The sequence below is a fragment of the Rana temporaria genome, chromosome 13 (genome assembly GCF_905171775.1).
Source record: "Rana temporaria chromosome 13, aRanTem1.1, whole genome shotgun sequence".
Taxonomy (NCBI): Eukaryota; Metazoa; Chordata; class Amphibia; order Anura; family Ranidae; genus Rana; species Rana temporaria.
The window spans coordinates 33,761,625-33,782,048 of record NC_053501.1 but is presented as its reverse complement, the minus strand read 5'-3'; the positions used below and the strand labels follow the sequence as shown (position 1 = coordinate 33,782,048).

Below are 20,424 nucleotides of genomic sequence, written 5' to 3'. Positions count from 1 at the left end.
ATTTTAATTTCCCTGTTCATAAAAGACGAAACCTCATTGGCCAAGTTTTTAATTCTAGTGAAGGACTTTGTCTTCTTCAGTTTTTATAAATTTGACTCTAAATAATGTTTGTGTATGGTCAGTTCAGCTATTATAAGAAAGTAAATCTAACAGACATTCTGTGTACTGGATAGTAAAAAGAACAGAGGTCTGCAGTAAGGCTGCATTCACACTTGATCGTGGGTGGGAAGACTGCCATTGATGATCTCCTTCTGAAAATGTTAGTTACCTGGCTATCATACCTCTGGCTTCACTACTTTCTGAGTAATTAAGGCAGCCCATAGAAAAAACTGACTCGATTCCCCATCCACACATGTGATGTGGATGGAGAAATCCTGCCCACTGCATCATTGTATTGTGGCAGCAGGGAGACTTCCCCACCGTCAGAATACACTGATCAGTGTTGCAGGCTATGGTCTGTAGCTCTGATTAAGCAGAGATTTTCCAATAGGCTGGTTGAACAGAAGTTGATCAGCACTTCAACTTGTGTTCAACCATAGTACCCATACATGGATCAAATATTGGCTGGTCCAGCTGAAGTTTGATCTATGTAACTTGAAAGAATAGTATTTAGATCAGTAATGTTTGAAATGTTGCAGGGGATGTCTTGGGCCACTGGAGATAGAACGAGAAGAGTTTGGGGTGGTGCTGGAATAATTTTAAAGAAAAAAGAAAAAAGATGTAAGATTAACTTTTTAAGCTCCCTAACTGCTCCAAGCTGTATATGTGAAATGTTACATTACAAATTGTTTTTATGTTCACCTTAAAACATACCTCCCAACTGTCCCTCTTTCCTCTCATTTTGGTCTCATCTATATAGTTGTATTTAAAATGCACTATTTATCTTTTAAAATCTTTCCCAGTGCTAAACCTTTCATCCAATTTATAAACTGCTGCATTTGTAAGTTTCAAAGCTAGCATAAAGGAATAATAGTGGTTAAAAAAAAGCCCTTGTGGATTTAACAATTTTTTTAGGTAGAATTCTTCTTCTTCTAAAGGGGTTGTAAGGGTTCGTTTTTTTTTTTTTTAAATAACAAACATTTCATACTTACCTACACTGTGCAGTTCGTTTTACACAGAGTGGCCCAGTTCCTGCTGTTCTGTGGTCCCACGGCGACTGTCTCAGCTCCTCCCTGCTAAAGCTAACCCCCTCTGGGAAGCTCTTTTCCGAAGGAGGTTAGCTTGTTGGCGCGCTCCCGCGTCATACAGTTGCCATCCATAGACGCAGAGTTTATGACTCAGTCCCACCCACAGCGATCGCATAATTGGATGTGATTGACAACAGCGGGAGACTCCACGGAGAAGAGGACGACGGTGAAAACGCGCACAGCAGGTAAGTGGACCTGGGGGGCCGTGAAAGCAAGGTGTTTTTTCACCTTAATGCAAAGGATGCATTAAGGTGAAAAAACTCAAACCTTTACAACCCCTTTAAGGTGTTCCTTATTCCCATCTCTAATGCCGCGTACACACCATCACTTTATGTGATGAAAAAAAATTACGTTTTTAAAAACGTCACTTTAAATGACCGTGTGTGGGGGAAAACGTCGTTTTATGTCTTGTAAAAAATGACAAAAAAAAATTGAAGCATGCTTCAATTTTATGTGTCGTTTTTCAAAACGTCATTTTTTACCTCACAGAAATTGACCGTGTGTAGCAAAAAACGTCCTTTAAAACAAAGTTTTTTCACCCGCGCATGCCCAGAAGCTACTTATGAAGCGAGCTTCAATGGAAAAACGTGGTGAACGTAACCTCGCTTTGCTAGAACATTGTGAGAAAAATGATGGTGTGTAGGCAACTTCGTCTTTGAAAATTGAAGTTTCAAAAATGTCATTTTTTACTTCACAGAAAATTTCTTTTTTTTTCATCACATAAAGTGATGGTGTGTACGGGGCATAAAGGTTGGGAGGTATGCCTTAGAACGATACTGGGATTTCACACAAATCTGTTAATGGATATTATGTAGTTTTATGTTTATCAGCCTTTTTTCAGTGATAAGTATTCTGTAGTTTTTCGAAGTCCAAAATACATTTTAACATCTGTTTTGAAACCCACACAATCATGTTATTAGGTGCAGTAGTGTGAAAAAGGGCTTTTGGATCACAAAGATGTGTAGCTTTTAAGGATATTCTTTCTTTTGCCTTTTTTATGTTTGCTGAACCAGAACCAACAGAGTAACTAAATTTTCATTTGAACAAAAAATACCTAAAATAAAACCTAACTTGAGCAGGAAAGTAAGAACATGTCCCAAAAATTGCGAGCATAATAACTGAACTAGACTCGAAACAAAATCAATTACAGTTACCAGCTAGACCAGCTCTGCAGAAATGTCACTATTTCTTTGTCCGCTCACAGACACTGATTTATTTGATACAAATTTCTCCAATGAACTGAAATGGGCACTTTTGTTGACTGCAGCAAAATGGTTAATGAATATGGCAGAGATACTCTGTATCTTTAGTGCCATGTGCAAAGTTCAGGGCTGCTACCAAGATCCGGAGCACCTCAAAAAGTTTTTTTATAGCCAAATTCCCTATATTTCTTATCAAGCAAAAATACATTTACTCAAAAGTAAAATTTGTTTCCAGTAACCCTAGTCTGACACCAAGTAAAACTCCAAGAAATATGCATTTTTTTTCTCTTTATAAATGCTTTTGATGACATATGGATAGGGTTGTATTGTAATAGAAGGTTGACATGCTTTAAATCTGAACTCCAGGCAAATGGTTAAATACACAGACTGATTCCACCTTTGCTTAGTAACGTACGAACCTTGCTTTTCTAAGGGCATCAGGACCTCTTTTGCTGGTTCGGAAAGGTTTCATCATTAAAATGTCAATCTTGCCCAGATTTTCATCTCTCTTTTCAAGCGTTGCCAATTCGTATACCCTTGGAATTCTTCAAACAAATTATTGCCCTGCTAGTTAATTTTATTTGGGCCCACAAAAGACCAGACTACAACGACTCCTCTTGAATCTGCCTAAACACGGTGGCGTGGCGGTACCTGAGATACAGAAATATTACCAGACGGCCCATATGGGAAGATTAATTGATGGATATAGACATGTTGAACTCAAACTATGGCCACAGATCGAGCAGTCCCAATGTGCAGTCCCATTTCATCGTGCTGGCTGGTGCTTTGCAGACCTTACCCACGCTCTTAAAATGCACCCGACCCTGGGACTCACATTGAGTATTTGCTTCTGGATATGCTCTACTACCTCATTATCTGTCCACTCTTCCCTTCTCTCCTGGACTGCAAGGGGGACCATTTTGTGCACTCCTAGACTTGCAATGTTACCAAGACTCACATTGGCCCTCATTATCAGCATTGACTTCTCCGAATGGTCGCTACCATCTTGACTTTTGGAGTGCCTTACAGCTCCGACACTTTTTGAACTCCCTTTTGCCCCTGGACAGTTGACTCCCTTTGAACAAATTTGTGAGGAGACAGGTCCCCTCCCCCACTCATTATTGCAAATGTATGCGCTGCTGATTGCTTCACCTGATGACTATGCTCCCCCCTTTCATACAGAAGTGGGAACTGACCTCAAATAAACTTTTTCTCAGCACAACATAGGCAGATTATCCATTTTGCCTTAAAATCATCCATCTGTACACTTGCACAAGAAACCAATTTTAAACTTCACATGGGATGGTACTGTATGCCCTCAATGCTTCATAAATATTCTCCTTCAACCCCTGACAAATGCTGGAGATGCCAGAATGAAAAAAGGAGCCTTAACTTATCTCTTTTGGTCCTGTGCAAAATTGTGGAATTTCTCAAAAATTCACAGATTACACCCTCCCAGAAGATCCTGCTCTCTTTCTCCTACATGTCTCGAATACTCCTAAGAAAACTTACAACAAATCAGTTTTACGGCATCTCTTTAATGCCGCCAGATCTTGCATTAAAGAGACTCCCAACCTCCCTCTGTCTAGCCCTGGCTCTCGAAACATGAAGAGGTAAACAAGATGGAAAACCTGTTACTTTCTGCCCAAAACAGGCATGAGACTTATTCCAAAATCTGGGTCAATTAGAACATTCTCGGAAGAAGGAAAGGCCCTCTTTGCATCCTGAGTGTACTAAGTACTAAGACACGGCATACTACTGTCACGCTCTTGGGGTCCTCTGCCGGCCGCTACACCAGTCTTACACTCCCCCCTACTGTTCTCTCTCTCACTCCTACATTTCTCTAGTTCTTACCTTTTTCTTTCACTTGGTTCCATGTGAAAAATTCTCTATCCTGTGCATTCAGTGACTATTTGATCCAAGAGAGGAGATCCCTCCTATATCATTTTAAGCTCTGTAGATTTTTTTTTTGCTGGGTGTTATGGGAACAGTTGCCCATGCACCTCATGCTAATTAAAACTGATGTATTTCCGGATAACTCAGGATCTCTCTGGGGTAACTTTATGCATATATCTATCAAATGTGATTTACCACTCTTTGTATGCTGGATAGTTTAAAGAAATTAGAAAAAAATAAATACACAGACTGAATACATACACTGTATTGCCAAAAGTATTGGGACGTCTGCCCTTACACGCACATTAACTTTAATGACATTGCAGTCTTAGTCCGTAGGCTTCAGCATTGATTTGGCCCACCCTTTGCAGCTATAACAACTCTTCTGGGAAGGCTGTCTACAAGGTTTAGGAGTGTGTCTATGGAAATGTCTGACCATTCTTCCAGAAGCGCATTTGTGGGGTCAGGCACTGAAGTGGACGAGAAGGCCTGGCTCATAGTCTCCACTCCAATTCATCCCAACGGTGTTCTATCAGGTTGAGGTCAGGCCAGTCAAGTTCCTCCATCCCAAACTTGTTCATTCTATGTTTTTATGGACCATGCTTTGTGCACTGGTGATGTCATGTTGGAAGAGGAAGGGTCCAATCCCAAACTGTTTCCACAAAGCTGGGAGCATGAAATTGTCCAAAATGTCTTGGTATGCTGACACCTTAATAGTTTCCCTTCACTGGAACTAAGGGGCCAAGACCAACCCCTGAAAAACATCCTCACACCATAATATCCCCTCCACCAAATGATTTGGACCAGTGCACAAAGCAAGGTCCATATAGACATGGATAAGCGAGTTTGGGGTGGAGGAACTTGACTGGCCTACACACAGAGTCCCGACCTCAACCCAATAGAATACCTTTGGGATGAATTAGAGTGGAGAGTGCGAGCCAGGCCTTCTTGTCCACAGTAGTGCCTGACCTCACAAATCTCAGAAAGAATGGTGAGACCTTCTCAGACACACTCCTAAACCTTGTGGACAGCCTTCCCAGAGGAGTTGAAGCTGTTATAGCTGCAAAGGGTGGGCCAACTCAATATTGAACCCTACAGACTAAGACTGGGATCCCATTAAAGTTCATGTGGATGTAAAGGCAGGTGGCCCAATACTTTTGGTAAAATTGTGTATATTGGAACGGTTTACTTGTCAAAAGATTTGTATTTTTGTCTATACAGTAATGAAATGTACACAGCTCTGCCACACAGCAGTCCTGACAGGCAGGGAACATTTTTCTATGTTGCAGTTAAAGTGGATGTAAACCCAATTCATGAAATTTGAGCTGGGCACATATATCTGCAGTATTTTGTTATCTCTCTTCAAAGAGCTAAGTCCCATAGCTCTCTCCTGAACTATTCCTCTGTTATCAGACTGATAACATCTGACAAATTCTGTGACACATCAGATAAAAGCAGCCTGAAATTTCTGTCAGGGGAAGTTGCTAAAATAGATTAACAGGGAGCCGGGCCCTGTTGCAAAACACTTCTGAGAGTCTCTGCCTTGGATGAGAGTGGGTGTGTGCCTTTCCTCCAATCTGCAATTTTAGCTATCTTGGCTGTATGCCCAGACATCACATTCTGTGTTAAACAGGAAGAGAACATTTCTTAACACAATCTGAACTTTCTAAACAGTATTTAAATGTGAAGACCGCAGATATACATGTACATAAATAATCAATTATGTTTAAGGGCACACAAAATCCCAGTGCATAAAACAGACAGTCCTGACCCCTTCCTCCTGCCCCTGCTGGTGACATCATTTCCTCTTCCGGTTCAAGCTGGACAGCATGGAGCCGACTACTTCCTGGTTTTCCTGAATGTACAGCGATTCAGCACAACATTACACCAGAACCTTTCCCAGCTACCCGGATTGTGCGAGGAACCTGTGGGACGCAGTAGAACTGCCAGGACTACATACTTATAATGAGCATGGCTCCCACTTATATCTTGTCCTTGCGGTACCAGCAGTACTGTAAGCTTCTATATTAGCATGCTTACAAATACACGTGAAAATCTTTGCACGCGTTCTTTCTTCCATGTGCTGGATGGTACTTTTGTCATCTATCTGAAATCTGACTACCATTCTTCTTGTGTCATACGGCCTGGAAAGACAGCTGAAGCCTTTTCTCTTCCTTCTTGCAAGATAGAAGCACTCCTCCCCAAGATAGTTGATTATACACCTGGGGCCGGCAGGCTAATGCACAAGCTCATCTGACCTCCTTAAAACCGGGGTCCAACGATTGGTTGGTCTGACATAGAAGATTGGTGACACAGGAGAGAGAGTGGCAGTTTATCCAGGACCTCTATTGACCTATGTTATACATGCCTGATTTATTTCTTGCTCTGGTAAGCAGTTGGTACATAAGTGGTGGTGGATTTGTCATCTGATTCACAAGATTTTGCCTGGATATCTAGTCTCACCCATTCGGAGAACTTTCTGTCACTTCCTGCAATCTTCTGTGATACATCCCATATGGACTTTTGCACTTTTGCATATTTTTTTCAGTTTTATGCACTGGGATTTTGTGTGCCCTTAAACATAATTGATTATTTATGTTGATTTCACTTGCAGCGCAGCTTTTCCTTTTTATATTGTATTTTTGTGTGTATCTGACATATAAGCTGCAGCAGCCTTTTTATTTTATTATTATATACATTTTTTTTATTATTTTCCACATTATTTTTATAGTGTCATCACTACCTCACATATCAGACCTGCGCAGTATCTTCCAATTTAGATATACATGTACAACTTATGTAGGGAGCTTCGGTTCATCTCTCTGTATCATCTGATGCTGTTCACTTCACTTGGTGTATGGAGGGTTTACATCCACTTTAAGGAATATTTACAACCTCCAGCCTGTGATTGAACAGTAAAAGGAGAAACAGCACCAAGACTCATTTCACATGGACATTCAGTCTTGATCCATCTAAACCATAAGTGTCCAAACTTTTTTCAGAGGGCCAGATTTGATGAAGTGAACATGTGTGAGGGCCGACCATTTTGTCTGAAATTCTTTGAACCATTTAAATTCGGTCCAAGTGTGTTCGTCCGAGCACTGATGCCCAACAAGAATTTTCCAGCCTTTGTGGCTGTGTGTGATGAAGAGATGAGCTTGGGTGTGTTATTTGAATATACCATATTTATCGGTGTATAACACGCACCTTCACTTTAAGAGGGAAGTTTCAGGAAAAAAAATAATTTAAATTAAGAATTGTGACGCAAATAGGGTCAGTGCCTGATTACATACAGGAGAATCTCCTGTTTACATGGCAGACTGTTTAATACAAAGTCCCGCCTCCTATGATAGACAGAACAGTTGTCCAATGGCAGCCCAGGAGACAGGACTTCCTATTACAGACACCGCTCCTGTATGTAATCTGACGGCACTCGTCCCGCCCCCTCTCTGTCCCCTCCTGGGGGCCACAAAAGCTATATATCCAAATTACCAGGGGGGCCACATTAAACCAGAACGCGGGCCGGACTTTGGACATGCCTGATCTAAACAAATGCTGTCCTTTTACATTCATTCTGTTTATGTCAGTTTTTTAGACAAGAAACAGTTTTTGTTTATAATTTTTGTCACATCTGGTTTTTGACACAACTAAAAATAAAAATCGATGCAAACTAAACTGAACTGAAATCCGCTAAAGATGGATAAAAGACCCTATAATAAAGCCATCAGTTTGATGCTTTACATAGGTGTGTGCAGCCTATAGCATTAGGGTGTGCACCCTAAATATCAAACGTGTGTGTGTGTGTCTACATGGCACATGGATCTCCTAGTCCCTACTAAAACAGTAAAAGAGAAAGAGAAGAGCGTAAACAATTCTCTTATAGCAGAGCCGGTAAGAGGGAGATCTTTCCAATCTTTGTGCCGATAATGCTAAAGAACATGGGGTGATTAGGGTGTGCCGAGGCACATCTGGCACACCTATGCTGCTTTACCCCAACTCCATCAACTTTGGCAGTGTGTGGGGGTACTTGTTCCCTGTAGCAGCTGTCACTTTTGAAATGTACACGCCCACATTGCCACATTATTCATCCACAGAGATCTGCCTCTTACTGTGTCAGATGGACTTGCAGGTCTCAATGGAAACTGAGTGCGGTGATTACTGCACTCCTATTACATTGACATTTCCTTCAGATCTTTACATGAAAGTCTATAACTCAGTACAGTTAGCTAGAGAAAGCGTGTGCAGGAGACTCACATTCCACCCTCGATCCACTAACCAGCTTAAAATAAAAAAAATACATGCACTTTTTACCTGTGAATATTTTTTTTGCTAAAGGTGGACTGAGCTCCTGTCTGGAGACCTGACTTTTCTCTACTGCAGTAAAAGGTTAACATCTGTGTAGAACATTTTGAAAACCAATACTTGCAGAAACCAACTAAGGGCTCTTTCACATTGATCGTCCGTACAGGTCCGCCTGTCAGTTTTTTTTGCGGACCTGTACGGGCGCTCCATGCTCCTCTATGGAGCCGCGGATGTCAGCGGTGACATGCCTGCTGTCATCCGATCCGCCAAAGTGTGACGGAGGAAAACCTATTTTTCCATCCGTCTGGTGGATCGGATCGGGTGAACACGGACATACGGTCCATGTTGGTAGTGCACTCGCTGTAAATCTGAGGGGTAGATCTAAAATGAGGGGAAGCTCTGCTGATTTTATTATTCAATCATGTGCAAGCCAAAATGCTGTTTTTTTTATTTTTTTTCCTTGCATGTTCCCCTTGGATCTACAGTGACTGCACTTCCAAGTGCAATTTCAAGTGTAGTTTGCACTTGTAGTGCAAAGTGGATTTGCCTTTAGTAAATAACCCCCATTGTGGGTTTTTTCAAAATTGGCCCTTTTTTTTGGCTTATAGCGCAAAAAATAAAAAACGCAGAGGTGATCAAATACCACCAAAAGAAAACCATTTGTGGGGAAAAAAATATGCAAATTTTGTTTGGGGACAGAGTCGCATGACCGTGCAATTGTCAGTTAAAGCGACGCAGTGCCAAATTGTAAAAAGTGCTTCTAACTGTCACTAATTAGTTCCACCCATTCCAACATGGCCCAGATCAGCCCTAGAAGAGATGACAGGTGTGATCCCTGTCTCCTACAACACAAACTCCAAAGCGCATTATTTTACTGGAACTTAAAATAATTTCTGACTCGAAACTGAGAATTAATTAAACTCACTTCCTACTGCCTCTTCCCCTGAAGCAAGTGTAATGATCCTATTCCCAAGCCAAAGAAAATGCTGGTTTTAAGTTTTTAATCAGTTTCAAACACGCTGAAATGAAGATAGAGTGAATGATTGATCTGCTGCATATTGTAGGAGTTTTCAGCTTTAAACTAAAACTGTTGTATGGCCTTGGGATTTCAAGTAAATGAAATTGACGTCTTGCATCGCTACGTTCAGGCACAAATCCAACCCACAGAACCCTAAAGCGCTAATAACAAATATAATAAGTATGGAAAAGGGTGAAAGATCTGTTTAGATTAACCCCTCTGATCCTCAGAGCTGCCAAGGATTTAAACCAACCTCGGGAATTGCAACAAGGCAAGGAGCGTAAGATAAATTAAAAACCAGAGTGCGAGATATAAGGAGTTGATTTCACGGGATGTTTAACAAAGCAGAGCAAGAAAACAGAGCTGTCAAAGGAAGCAGTAAAGTAAAGCTGTCCAGAAATAAGTGTGAGATATGCCAAGTGGCTAGATCCCTGGAAGTCATAATCATCCAATGGTGTTGCTACTTAGCCACTATCCCAAAACACACCTATTGCAGTCCATACATGGGTCAAATTCCAAACAAATTTTCTTTCGAAAATCAGAAATTTAGTACGTTTTGCAATGCGATGGTTGCCACCGTTCATTTTTAAAATTCAACCAACCAAGCCTTCAATTTCACCTCTTGTTGCTACAGAATAGAATTATTGTGGCTGGGAATCTGGTTTTCTTTCTAGGTCACAGCTTATTATATTTCTCGCACGATTCTGCCATCAATAAGAAATTTGTTAGTTGTTCCAAACATTTACAACATGCCCGATCACGCAAAATTCGATGGCCACACGAAAATTGGCCATTGCTGCAGCCCACTAATGGTGCAAAATTCAAACGAAAATTCTTATTTATGATTTTCAAAAGATATGTTTAGAATTCGACCCATGTATAAGAGGCTTAGGCGCAAATTTATTTGGTTTCAGGAAAGAAATTTACACAATTCCCTCCCCCCCCCCCCATCAGCACAGACAGTTCTGACAGGGGAATCCCTTCTGTCGAGCATTTGTCTGCTCCTGGGGTGGGCGCAGCTGCCCCTGCCAGGAGAAAACAGTGATTTTTGCCAGTGGCTATAGCAGCCGCTAGTGCTAATCGTAAGAGAATCCAGCAGGCAGTTAACAGTTCTAATCTTGGCCAGTTCCTGCTGAACTGGCCAAGATTTGAGAGTCATTCGAGAGTCATTAAGGTTTCGAGGCTGACTTTTGGTAACCTTCAGCTCCCTCCACATATTTTCTATGGTTTAAAGGTTTGGAAATTGGCTAGGCCACTTCAGGACTTTAATGTGCTTTTTCTTGAGCCATGACTTTGTTGCCTTGGCCATGTGTTTTGGGTCATTGTCATGCTGGAATACCCATCCACGACACATTTTCAATGCCCTAGCTGAGGGAAGGAGGTTCTCACCCAAGATTTGATCGTGTATAGCCCCCGTCCATCATCCCTTTGATGCAGCGAAGTTGACCTGTCCCCATAGCAGAAAAAACGCCTACAAAGCATAATTTTTCCACCTCACTGTTTGACGGTGGGGTTCTTGGGGTCATAGACAGCATTCCTCCTCCTCCAAACATGGCAAGTTAAGTTAATGCCAAAGAGCTTGATTTTGGTCTTATCTGACCACAACACTCACCCAGTTCTCCTCTGAATCATTCAGATGTTCAGTAGCGAACTTCAGATGGAGCTGTACATGTGCTTTCTGCAGAATTTTAGTCCTTCACGGCTTAGTGTGTTACCAACTGTTTTCTTGGTGACTGTGGTCCCAACTGCCTTGCGATCATTAACAAGATTCTCCCATGTAGTTCTGGGCTGATTCCTCATAGTTTTCATGATCATGGAAACTCCACGAGGTAAGATCATGCATGGAGCCCCAGACTGAGGGAGATTGATAGTTATTTTGTGTTTCTTCCATTTGCGAATAATCGTACCAACTGTTACCCTTTCACCAAGCTGATTGGCAATCGTTTTGTAGCCCATTCCAGTCTTCTGTAGGTCTACAATCTTGCCCCTGACATCCATGGACAGCTCTTTGATCTTGGCCACGGTGGAGAGATTGGAATCCGATTGATTGCTTCTGTGGACAGGCGTCTTTTATACAGGTAACAAGCTAAGATTGGAAGCACTCCCTTTAAGAGAGTGCTCCTAATCTCAGCTCATTACCTGTTTAGAACACACCTGGGAGCCATAAATCTTGCTGATTTGATAGGAGATCAAATACTTATTTCGCTCATTAAAATGCAAATCAATTTAACTTTTTTGAAATTCATTTTATATGGATATTTTTGTTATTTTGTCTTTCACTGTTAAAATTAACCTCCTATTAAAATTATAGACTGATCATTTTTTTGTCAGTGGGCAAACAAAATCAGCAGGGGATCACATACTTTTTCCCTCACTGTACAAAGCTCCAGTTACACTCTCGGTTAAATGTTACCACTTCATCTGTCTCACAGTACATTTTGAGAGTTAGCTGACTTCCCTATTATTTTTTTTAATTTTTAAATGTGAGGTTGCATCTAATGATGCTACAACTTGGAGGATTACAATTCCCCTTTACCTGAATCTGAAGATAGGTTCCCTCATAGCTGTCTGATGAAACCTAGCACATTTGGTGCCCCTAAAGGGCTATGATAAAGGATCTGCTCATCAGCACACCCCTGTGGAAGGGCTGAGGATACCTCATTCTAGCTTGGCTGAGAAATACAGTTGCAAACTGGGCCACTCAAATTCATGTTTTGTTAGACCCCTTTCACACTGGGTCATTTTGCAGGAGCTATTGTGCTAAAAATAGCGCCTGCAGACCAACCTTAAACAGCCGCTGCTATGTCTCCAGTGTGAAAGGCTTTCACACTGGAGCGTGCACTAGCAGGACGTAAAAAAAGTCCTTACACCTTTAAGAGCATAAATCCTTCCCCTTGGCTAGGCCCTCTAACACCACTTTTAAGCAATCCAGACTTTCCTCCTGGTCTGGAAAAATCGTTCCCGACGCATAAGTGGCCTCACAGCAATGTCCTATCTAAACACTTCTTTAAAAACGACAAGTTCCTATCTAGAGATGACCTACTCAAGAACATCAAGCCCTGTATCTTATCACACTGGAACTACATCCAAATCAAGCACTTTTTAACCAAGAGAGATAATATTCACCATTGGACAAGACCCTTGACAATGTTAGAGAAACTATGCACCAAAAAAACTCCTCAAAGACACATTATCTCATCCCTTTACAATTCACTATTTGAGGACTCCAACGACTTCTCCAGTTCATCATGTAAGGCTTGGGAGAGAGATTTAGACACCACTCTGTCCACCGAAGACTGGGAAAAAATATATCTGTACGCCCAAAAAGGATCACTCAATGTGGCCACACAAGAAAGTTGTTTTAAGATCATAACCAGATGGTATAGAACCCCTTCTACCCTACACAAAATTTCAGCTCAGGTATCTGATAGATGCTGGAGATGTAAACGCGAGGAAGGCTCGATGCTACATATTTGGTGGTCATGCCCTTTAATTCAATCTTTCTGGATGTCGGTACACGAAACTGTTAAACAGGTCACCTCAGAGAACCTGAGCTTTACGCCGCTTCAATACCTACTGCACTATAACTCTATCCCTAAGAAACAATACCTGAAATCCCTCTCCATGATCATGATCAATGCGGCGCGACAGTGCATTCCCTGTCACTGGCGTTCCCCCCATGTACCAACGAAAGTGGAATGGTTTAGGAGAATTAATAACATAGAAAGAGTTGAAGAAATCATCAGCATTTCCCAAGAGAGAATTGTCAAATTCTCAGCGATCTGGTCCAACTGGACTGCATTTAAGGTATCCCAAAACTATCAGCAGGTTATTACATGAAAGTGGTCTAAAGACAGGAAAACACCTTAGATTTCAGTATATATATATAATCTTTCCTTTATCTACTTATGTCACTATGGTTAAAATGTCTTGGAGAATTTTTTCTTTTTTTTTTTTTTCCCCTTTCCCCTCCTTCCTACCCCTTCCCATACATCGGTAAGAATATGCACTTACATACGCATACATATATTTCTTCTTTTTTGCTTTAGTTAGAAAAAAGAAGAAAATGAGAAAACACAACTTAAGGTGACAGATCTGCTATTTATGCTTGATTTCCAAAGATAATCCTTGTAATAACTGAATGGTTGTATTCTAACTATACCAAAATTATCTTATTGTCAAATTGCCTACTTATTGTATTATGTACTATGTATGGTACACTGTTATCCACCCAATAAAGAATTTGTGAAATAAAAAAAAAAAAAAAAAAAGTCCTGCTAGACGCATCTTGGATCGGTAGAGGAACGGTGTGTATACCGCTCCCGCCTATTGAAATCAATGGGGCACTGTGGCTATACCACCGCCAAAGCGCCTCTGCAGAGGCGATTTGCGGTGGTTTTTAATCCTTTTTCGGCCACTAGCGGGGCTAAAACCGGCCCGCTAGCGGACAAATATCGCCGCAAATTCAACGGTAAATCACCGCTAAAAATAGCGGCGCTTTACTGCCAACGCACCTCCTGCCCCAGTGTGAAAGGAGCCTTTAGCAAAGTGACGTGAGCACCCATGCCGAGTTTACTGAGCTGAAAAAGCTCACAGGGAAGCATCAGTAAGAAGGACATGGGGGGGGGGGGCATTTTTACTGGCCACTCCAGCCAAGCATCAAGGTATGCAGTGCATCATGCGCTGCCTCTATCAGACCATGATACGCTGGTACTCTATTTTTCTAAAGCTCAGAAATGTCACGCTCATTTTAGAGAAAAAATACATTGGTGCATAGAAAGAAAACAGCTCTCGGTCTTGTCCAGCTCTGCTTTTCATCCCCATCACCCAAAAGACCCTGATGGGCAGAGAATTTGTGGTGGTAAGTCATGTGATCAAGCCCTAGCGGAGTTTCCTTCCAAGTGATTTTATTCCTAATGGGCAGTACAGGAATTTCCTTGCACTTGAAAACTTCAACAAGCAAAACAATTTTATTATGTTTTGCCATGATTGCTAAAACATTTATTTACTCCTGAACAACTTCAACATTATACATGAAAAAAGCTATGAGTTAATGTTTCCTCCTAATTAAAATATAAATTTTCTTACATTAGATAGTCAACCATTTAAAACATGTGTCACCGTTTTCTTCATTAGGGAAATTAATTGAAGTTAAACAACTGTATTGACAATCTCTTTAACTGGGATAAATTGGAATACTTTCATTAAATTAAAAAGTACCATTAAACGCCACGAGATTTCCATTATCGCTGGTTAGGCAATTACAGCCAATGTATTAAACTGGGATATGTTCACTACTTAAAAAGGTTTTGTGCAAAATTAATGGTTCTAGGATTTATCCAAAATACTCTTATATTTGTTGCCTGGATGGTAAAGGAACCAAATCCTGCAAGATTTTTATTATCAGCTTGCTGTCTTTGATCTCCTCTCCAATTGTGTTACGTAATTTGCAGTTGGGTAGGTCAAGAGGAACAGAGTCACTTCTGCTTTTTTTTCTGAACTTGTAGCAGGAAAAAAATAGCTTACTGAATGTTATCTTTAGTGCTGCATTACAAAATAGGCGGAGTAGGCACTGGTCTATGTCCCCCACGCTGTGCAGGGGCTTGTGACAACGGATCAAAATTAATATTGATTTTATCTTGAAAGAAAATTGCAATGAAGCTTTTTTAAATTGTTAAAATAGAAAAAATGAATGCACTAGCAGAACTTAAAACTTTACATTAAATACTCTATAGAGAAAATACTGCATTAATGTAACAAGCTTAACTACTTCAATACAGGGCACTTTCACCCCCTTCCTGCCCAGGCCATTTTTCAGCTTTCATCGCTGTCACACTTTAACTGACAATTTTGACGGTTATGTACCACTGTACCCAAATACATTTTTATTTATTTTCTTCACACAAATAGAGCTCTCTTTTGGTGGTATTTAAACACTGATGTTTTCTCTTCCGTTCATGGACGGACACAGCAGCAATTGACCTTAGGGTATTATCCTCCCTTTTAGGAGATTGACTAGGCAGAAAAACAGCATGTTAAGTGTTAAACACTCCACACAGCACAGTACCTCCCAGGGGGTGGTTCCCCCGGGTACATCCCCCATTCTCTGTTTTGCAGCCTCAGTTTTTTTTCTGCCTAGAAAGGAGATGACATGGCTCCTCTGGGCCCATGTGCTCTGGAGATTTGTTTTTTTGCAATTTTCTTTTCGTTTTTCCTGCATTTCTGGATCCTGAGATCTACAATCAACTGCCAACTGGGTGACAGGCTGGATCCTCGATCCTTGTAGTCCCCCCATGTTCGGCCATCGAGCGTGTGCCGGCCTTTAGCTACATGCTGGGCCGTCCACGACATGCCCCGTTGCTCCAGGGGTGGCCGGTGAGCTATACGTTCCAGGGCACACATATGACCGGACTCTATGTCCGTGTCATAGTATGCCGGGCCGACAGCCATGCCGTAACTGCGCGGACTTTGGTTCTGTCCGGGATGCATCCAGCCGGTGTTCACAGGACAGGTAAGTAGCAGTCCCCTCGCTTCAGCAGGGTGGCGCGGCTGGTGCATTCCTGGGGAGGTCGATCGGGGATCCGCCCTGCTTTCCTCTCTCCCTCCTTCCCCGCGTTCTGGGTGGTCGGCCGTGAGGTGGGGGGTCCACCTGGGGGGCTCCATCCTGTGGCTGGGGGCTGTGTCTGCTATCAGGGGGTGCCGTGTTGTTTTTATTGCTGCCGTGTGTGCGGGGGGGGGGCCTGCCCGGGGGTCCCGGGTGTTTGCTGGTGTGTCTACTTTGTTTTTTTCTGCACTATCGCGGCCGCCATGTTGCCTTTATTACTGATCAGCGGCCATTTTCTTGAAGCCCGCATGCTGTTTTTTGCATGTCGGTGGCAATTTTGGATGGGGTTTTTGCCTCTAGTAGCTAGAAAATCGGCGCGAACAGCTCCAGCACATTTCCTAGAGGGACGGCACAGCATGGACAGCGCTCTGGGGCAGACAGCAGCAGTACAGCCTGGTCGGGTGGTGAGTCCTCTGGGGGGTCCCCTGTTCTCTGCTGCGGCCGGGAGGGTGGCCTGTGGATCTTGCCTTGCAGTCCAAGGGCGGCTATTGGGTGGGTCAGCATGGTGTCCGAACCGGATGCTTCTCCCCCAGACATGCCGGAGTTAACCCTTAGTGCTCCTGTTCCTGCGGCCTCTGTGGATGCTATGACAGTTGTCCTTGAGGCATTTGTTGCCAGGATTGAAGCGGTGCGTGGCCAGAGGGGGTGTAAAAAGCGCCCCCTCCCCCCGCCTTCTTCTGGGGATGCCTCTGACACAGAATTCGGGCCCTGCTATGGCTTCCGCCCCTGGTTCCGTGGTGTCAGAGGATGCAGGCCTAGTTTACACGGACAGTGAGGATGACTCTGCATCAGGGTCAGCCCATGATAGAGCGCTAGTGGGAGCTCTTATCACTGCGGTGCGGGATACTCAAAAAATTGAGGATTCGGCGGAGACATCAGAGATGTCGGTCCCTTTAGGGTTCCGTAAGCCGGCCCGCACTGCGAAACTGTTTCCTTGTGTTCCTTATCTGTAAAAAAATTTGTACAAGGAATGGGATCGGCCGCAAAAAGTTTTTTCCGTTCTGAAATGCTCTGCGGTCTGTTATCCTTTTGAGGAGGACTTTCTAAAAAAGTGGACCTCTCCTCCATCAGTGGACCCCCCTGTGTCCAGGCTGAACAAGGCGACCACGTTGCCTGTGGAAGGGGCTCCCGCTTTTAAGGACCCCGCAGATAGGAGACCTGCTCCATGTTCACAGTGGTGGGGTCGGCGGTGAGACCGGTCTTGGCCGGGGCTCTAGTGTCAGACACTTACCCAACGGGCAAAGTTGTTGCTTCAGGAGTTGGAGGAGCATGATGCCCCTGCAGACTGTGTGGCGCTGGCCGACCAGTTGGTACAGGGCCTAAAATTTGTCTGACGCTTCCCTTGCTCTCCAGGGCCTCGGCTGTAATGTTGCGCCGCCTTGTCTGGCTGAAGTGTTGGTCTGCGGACCAATCTTCTAAAAAGGCCTTGGTGGACTTACCCTTTAAGGGTGAATGGCTTTTTGGGGCGTCTCTAGATGGCATTATAAAAGATGCCACATAAGGTAAAGAGCACTCTGCTCCCACAATCTGGTATGGGTAAGGAGCCTCGCCGTAGGCAGGGGCCCTCCTTTACCGCCCCCAAGCGTTTTTTTTCGTCCGCCCGGTGCGGCAGGTAAATGTTCCCAGGGCGCTAAGGCGCCCGCTGAAGGGCAGAAGCGCCCCTGGTTCCACAAGCCCAACAAGCCTGCGGAAAAGCCTGCTTCCGCATGAAGGTCTGCCCCCGCCCGTCTCTCGGGTGGGGGGCCGGCTTCACGAATTTGCGGCTTGGTGGAGGTTTGCGAAGTAGTTTCCTCAGGGTACAAGATAGAGTTTCTCTCTTGTCCGCCAAACAGATTTTTTCCTTCCAACCTCCAGCTTCCTTCGGGTCATCGGGAGGCCCTGGTTGGGGCTGTTCAAGACCTGCTGGTCAGGGGGGTGATCGTGCCGGTTCCTTTACTGGAACGGTTCCAGGGGTTTTACTCCAATCTGTTTGTAGTCCCCAAGGAGGAAGGGGTCCGTCCAATCCTGGATCTCAAGGCCCTCAACTGTTTTGTCAAAGTGCAAAAATTCAGGATGGAGTCGGTTCACTCCGTAGTGGCGGCACTCCATCAGGGGGATTTTCTGGCGTCCTTGGATTTCAAGGACGCGTACCTGCATATCCCCATATGCATAAAGCACCAGAGATTTCTGCGCTTTGCGGTCAATTTGTGGCCCTCCCCTTCGGCGCCAAGGGTTTTCACCAAGGTGCTCGATTCGATTCTGGCCCTGCTGAGGCAGCGGCGGGATCGCTATTGTAGGATACCTGGACGACCTTCTTCTGAGAGCTTCTTCAAGCTAAGAGTTAGAGGTGGATGTGTCTATCACCTGCCAGACCCTCCGGGAATTCGGTTGGCTGCTAAATGTCCAGAAGTCAGTGTTGGTACCGTCTCAGCGCTCCTAACGCCAAAGCGCCTGAAAAACGCCCCAGTGTGAAAGGGGACTTAGCAGCGCTTTACGAGCATTTTTCTGGCGCTGGCAGTATGAAAGGGCTCTGAAAGCACTCTGGCTTTCACATTGGGATTGCAGATGAGTCTTCTTTCAGGCCCTTTACAGGCTTTTTTTTTTTAACGCCAAAGCGCCTGAAAAACACCCGAAAAATGCCCCAGTGTGAAAGAGGTCTTAAAAGCTCCTCTTCTTCCAGCTGTCAGTTTAAAAAAAAAAAAAATTGGTGCAACTTACATACATGTAATGTACAATAGTGCTGGTCATCTCTATCTAGTGACCGATGTGCACACTACTATGTTATCCCACTAGAGTACACACACGAGAAACCTGCAAGGGTAGCCCCAAGGTTTTGACTGCCTAGGGGCCTCCACAGAGTTTATTCCAGCACTGGTCATCTTTTGGCAGGGAAAAGGTAGAGATTGGCAAGGCTCCAGCCTTGGGCAATGTGCTTGGATGGGATTCTCTCCTTCCTTTGCATAGTCACAGTTGTCTGTACAGAATACAGCCATGAAAAAAGTAAACATTTTAGTTCCCTGAGAACCCTAGTTAGTTTTAGCTCCTTATTTAATTTTTTTTTAGGTTTTTGATCTTTTTTTACTATTCATATTGTAAGGGATTAGCTTGGTAGTGAGGGTGTGTGACCCCCTGGATGGGTTCACTACACACTGAACGATACAGAGAAACAGCCGAAGACGGTTGAAAACGAAGAATTTGGGCCCAGATTCTCAAAGGACTTACGACGGCGCAGCGCCATGTACGCCGTCGTAAGTCCTAATCTGACCCGTCGTATCTATGCGACTGATTCTTAAAATCAGTTACGCATAAATATCCATTAGATCCGACAGGCGTAAGTCTCTTACGCCATCGGATCTAAACTGCATTTTCTTTTTGACCGCTAGGTGGCGCTTCCGTCGAAATCCGCGTCGAGTAAGCAAATTAGCTAGATACGCAAATTCCCGAACGTACTCGCAGCCGACGCAGTAAAGTTACAACGTTTACGTTAGGCTTTTCCCGGCGTAATGTTGCCCCTGCTATATGGTGGCATAAGTGCGGCGCAACAATGTTAAGTATGGCCGTTGTTCCCGCGTTGAAATTTGAAAAAGTTACGTCGTTTGCGTAAGTCGTCCGTGAATGGGGCTGGACGTCATTTACAATATGTACACAAATTTGCATATGTATATTTTTGTAATGCCAGAAATAATTATATTGTTTATAAAGGGGACAAATTGTATAATTACCTATGATATAGGGATGGATATTGTAAGTGAACTTAATTTTACTTTATGAGGGCACACCATTCCTCTCCTGCATATTGATTAGCTATGGGCACAGCTTGTGCACCAGAATACACCAACCTGCACCTAGGCAAATGGCAATGCCTGATCTTTTCTAATGAGGCTATGCCGCTTACGGAATATGTGCTAGTTGGCATTGGAATATTGACGCAAAATCTGCGTCTCCACCGAGTTCCTATTGACTATAATCCAGGGACATTTACTTCTAGGGTTGGCATTTTCTTTGCTGCAACATTAACCCAAAGAACACTCCTGATAATAAGTGAACTAAGTTCCCTTTCATTGATTTGACTAAAGAGATATCCAGTTTTATCATTTTACAAGCCCTCCTCAACAATTCTGCCCTCTCCATCTTCAGGGATATTTGTAGTTATGAGCATAGTTACTTGGAAATAATGTTTACTCAACATTTCAATAAAAAAAAAAAAAAAAAACTTAACAATTTCACAATTTTGGC

The 20,424-nt window shown here is 43.3% G+C and overlaps 1 protein-coding gene and 1 long non-coding RNA gene across 2 annotated transcripts in view; one reads left to right on the top strand and one right to left on the bottom strand.

The window, feature by feature from the left end:
- Nucleotides 1-20,424, bottom strand: part of KCNH5 (potassium voltage-gated channel subfamily H member 5) — a 320,226-nt gene that overhangs the window by 19,331 nt on the left and 280,471 nt on the right. The window lies entirely within an intron of this gene.
- Nucleotides 1-20,424, top strand: part of LOC120920776 — a 159,283-nt gene that overhangs the window by 125,023 nt on the left and 13,836 nt on the right. The gene's annotated exons all lie outside the window — the stretch shown is intronic.